Here is a 4,550-nt window from a genome sequence, read left to right on the forward strand (position 1 = left end):
TCCTGATCAGCCAAGCCATTTGCCATTGCCCATGATTCCATATATGTAGTAAGCTTGGGCTTAGATATGTAGTGGGTGGTAATTCTGGAACATAGGGGCAGGGATGGAAGTAGAGTAGAGATTGGAGTCTCATGTCACAGCAGATCACACACCTGTGACTTGGGACCAATATGGGACAGAAGGAGTAACACAACCATAGTAGTAAGTTAGAGGGAAGACTGAGAAAATCCTCTGTACCTGGTGGCCACTAGCTAACAACACAAATAATGGTTATAATGAAATAAAACAAAACATGAATTTGAGTTTCGTTATTTTGGAATGCTTATCAAAGATGTGGTAGAAAAAAATTCCTAAGAACTCTTCAGTGTTCAAATTTGTAGATTGTTGACACCTTAAACTCAGTTTACTTAAAATCAAAGAAAGCAAACTTTGAGAAAAACAATGGGGCAGCATGCTAACATTTATGTTTCTAGCACTGATACATTTTTCTTAGTCTTAAATTTTGGAATCACCTGGAACTCATATCTCTTTAGATCCTACATTGAAACAATTCCTATCATTCTTCCCTTAAAAGGCATCTGATACTTATTCATTAAGTTTTGTTTCCATCTCCAGCTTCTGACTGCAGAAACTTGTCTCACTTTTTGATTATGAACTGATATCTTAATTGAGCTTTCCCTAGCTAATCAACCCTGCCTACCACTGCTAAATTAGTTTTCCTGAAAACCTATTTTCAGGACCTTATTTTTGGTCAAAAACTATAAAAAGTACAAATAAAAGTTGCTTGTTAAATACCTTTAAAGAATTTTAAAAAGAAAGCCCCAAACTGAGAAAGTATTTTAGCAACACGTTTGAGGGATGAGTGTTGAAACTAGCTACTATATATAAGGGGTGCTTCCAACTTAGCAAAAGACAAAGTCTCCAAAAGAAAAATGGGAAAACGTCGTGATAATTCACAAATGAAGAAATATAAACCGACAATACACATGAAAAAAATGTGCAAGTTGATAATAATAAAAATACAAATCAAAATACAACTCACCTTTCTGCACTACCCACAGAGGGGTCCATACAGCAATGTTCTGGGTTCCTATCATAAGTTAAATGGAAACTTTCACCATGTCCAGAGCCCTTGATATTCTGCTAATGAGGGAGGAGGATGTCCACAAATTCCTTGCAGCAGGAACCCACTTAGGTGGCAACAACCTTGACTTCCAAATGGAACAGTACATCTACAAAAAAAAAAAAAAAAAAAAAAAGCAGTGACATCTACATCATAAATACGAAGAGAAACTGGGAAAAGCTTAGAAGCCTTTGCTGGCAGCTTGTGCCATTGAAAACTCAGCTGATATCTGTATCATATCCTCCAAGATTACTGGTGATTGAGCTGTGCTGAAGTTTGCTGCTGTCACTGGAGCCACTCCTACTGCTGGCTGCTTAACTCCTGGAATATTCACCAACCAAATCCAGGCAGCCTTCTGGGGGTCATGGTTCCTGGTGGTTACTGATCTAAGGGTTGACCACCAGCCTCTCACAGAGGCATCTTATGTTAACCCGCCTACAATCACTCAGTATAACAGACTGTCCTCTGCACTATGTGAAGGCTCTAGCAGGAAGGACAGAGACCATCCCCTATAACAACAAAGGGGCTCACTTAGTGAGTCTGATGTGGTAGATGCTGGCCAAGGAAGTTCTGCACATGCGTGGCACCTTCTCCTGTGAACACCCATGGGAGGTCACACCTAATCTCTACTCCTTCAGAGGTCTGAAATAGACTGAAAAGGAAGATCAGGCTGTTTAAAAGGCTGTAACCAAGGAGGAATTTCAGGATGAATGAACTGCTCCAGCTCCCAAATTTACTGCTACTCAATCCCAGGTCCCAGGCTGGTCTGAAGGTTGGCAGGTGCCCTCTGTGCTATCCGGCAGTTCCTACTGAAGAATGGAGAGCTCAGTCGGCCGCTGGAAGACTGGTCTGCAGCTCCCACTGCTTGGGCCACTGACTGGATAGTGAATGGAAGCAGGTATTGCAAGAAAAGAAGTTCCCAGAGCAAGATCAAGCTTCATTTTTAGCACAGGATAACCTTCCATTTCATGGCACACATATTACATTGTTAAAAAATAACAACCTGGCTTACTTGATTAAAACCATGGGAAAATGACCATGTTTATGGGGAGCAGCAACTTACAAAAAGCACCCTGGGGGTGACACACTGACCATTTTGGTGGGGGGAAGGGGTCCAGTTTCAAAGTCTGACCTATAAGGCATAGGGACAAGTTGTCAAATCTTTAACTTTTTAGTTGCATCTGGAATTTATACAAAACATTAAAAATGTGCATTCCCCTCTCCGTGTTGAATGTACTCTAATGATGATCAATTTGGGGGAGAGGTCCTCCTTTCAAATCACAAGTAGGATCATTTCCAAATTCAAAGAAATAGCCATCCTCTTCTGTGTCTTAACTTCAGGTGACCTGCTGAACCAGGAAGTGTTTTCCTTTCCTGTCAGTGAAACTTCTCAGTCTCCTGTTGCTTCTGCTATTCAGATCTCTTTAATGTGAATGTCAATTGTTTACTGCCAATTGCAGTGTCTGATACACTCAATGTCCCATTTTCTGATTCAAGTTTCAAACGATCTTCAAGAGTTTTATTCATCTGCTTCTGGTTGGTGGCAGAGTCTTTGAAGCTTCCGAGTTCTTCTCCTGCTTTGATCACATATAACTGGGACTTGAGGACCATCTGCTGGTTCTCCTTGTGTCTTTCCTACTGCTTCCGCTTGGTGGAGAAGTCTGTGCTACTTCCTGACCTCTTCAACCCCATCTTTTTTAACATCTGAACTCAAAATTTTCTGCATCACTTGGTTTTCCTTCCAGTTCTTTCTCTTCTCCTTTTTCATGAAGAATCTAAGAATCTTAGTTTCTTCTTGCTTTTTTCACTAATTTTTGAAACAGGTGAATTCAAAAGCCTAAATTCTTCACTCTCTTTGTCTCCTTGAAAGTCAGGGTTCTCAAATGTAACTTTAAAACCATCGCTGGTAAGAAAGAATATTAGGAAGGCTCTTAACTTTCTTCTTCTATGTAGATTTTTGCTTCTCTTCCTCTTCCTCAGTTAAGTGCTAGCCCTTTGTTAACTTTTGGCAATTTCTTTAATTGGACTCTCTGTGCACGAGTTTCTTCTGTCTTCTGCTGGATCTTATATTTCCCATATGCTTCATAAGCAAATGGATTTATCATGCATTTCATGCGTCTTATGATAGATAGAGTCTTATAGCCATGAAAAATCCAGGAATACATGCCCGGAGAAAAAGTGATTCAATAATATGTGTGAGCCCTATATTTTCAAGAGCTTTCTTGGTGGCAAATTTTTAATCATCATAAACTGTTCTTTCTGTATCCTCTCCTAATTCTTCTGTCAATTTGTCTAAGAAGGAACACATAATCTGGGAACAGAACCCAAAACTAGATTACTGGTTTATTATAAAGGGATATAACTCAGATAACTCAGAACAGCCAGATGGAAGAGATGCATAGGTCGAGGTAATGGGAAAGGGCATGGAGCTTTCATGCCATCTCCTAGGGCACCCCTTTCCCTGAATCTCCATGCTCACCAACCCGGAAGCTCCAAGGATAGCATATTTTTGTGAACCAAAACATGAAAAATAGATGTCATATATAAAATTACACTTATGGGGAAGTGAAGCAGCATATTTTAAATTGGAATTGCCTCTGGTAATCTAGGACATATGATTGGCTTAGAGACATCATCAGAAAGTGGTGGGAAAATTGTTTTTCTTCTTATGTTCATTATCACTCCCAGGCTTTCAGTGACAATGAGAAAAATCAGGATAAGCTGTTCTTAACAATTTGAGGACATCATGGCAAAAGTTAACGATAAAGTATTTCTTAAAAGTAGCAAATATATCAACATTTTCATAATGAAATCATAGGACTAAAAAAGGATGTGACTTTTAGAATGCATTCCATATGCTATGTACCTTCTTATACATTAACTTCTTGAAGCTACATATCCGTTCCACAGGATATATATAGAAAAGAGTTTAGTCTAACTACTTTAGCAGAAATACTAAAGGAAATAAAATACCTCCTAGAAGCTCTAGGAGAGCTGGAAGAGAACCAGATTTGGATACTGCAATGACAGGAATAGTACAGGGTAGAAAAACTTCCAAATAGACCTTAAACATGAAAATTATCTGAGAATTTAAAAAGCATAAAGGAAATTATTATTAATGGCATCATGAGAAACTATAAGTATATTAGAAAATATATTCAGTGTCTTCTCTCAACTTTTATACGATTTTCATGTGATTGATCTTCATCCAATTTCATGGCCATTGTAGGTACTCAAAAGCAGTGTATGTCCTTCACACTCAATTACATTAGCTTTAATTCTAATGATGTTTAAGCAAATTTTACAAATTAAAAGACACTCAGCAAAATGATTTAGCTATCAGTTAACAGGCTAGAGTAGAGTTATTATTTGCTCACAATTATTTGGCTCCTCCCCACCCATGCCATGCTTCCCCATTGGTAGGGAA

The 4,550-nt window shown here is 38.7% G+C and overlaps 2 pseudogenes; one reads left to right on the plus strand and one right to left on the minus strand.

Moving 5' to 3' along the window:
* Nucleotides 1-1,119: 1,119 nt before the first annotated feature.
* Nucleotides 1,120-2,070, plus strand: LOC133091756 (small ribosomal subunit protein uS2B-like; annotated as a pseudogene).
* A 355-nt stretch (nt 2,071-2,425) lies between these two features.
* Nucleotides 2,426-3,431, minus strand: LOC133091757 (nucleolar protein 10-like; annotated as a pseudogene).
* Between the last annotated feature and the right edge of the window lie 1,119 nt (nt 3,432-4,550).

The sequence above is a fragment of the Eubalaena glacialis genome, chromosome 5 (genome assembly GCF_028564815.1).
Source record: "Eubalaena glacialis isolate mEubGla1 chromosome 5, mEubGla1.1.hap2.+ XY, whole genome shotgun sequence".
Lineage (NCBI taxonomy): Eukaryota > Metazoa > Chordata > Mammalia > Artiodactyla > Balaenidae > Eubalaena > Eubalaena glacialis.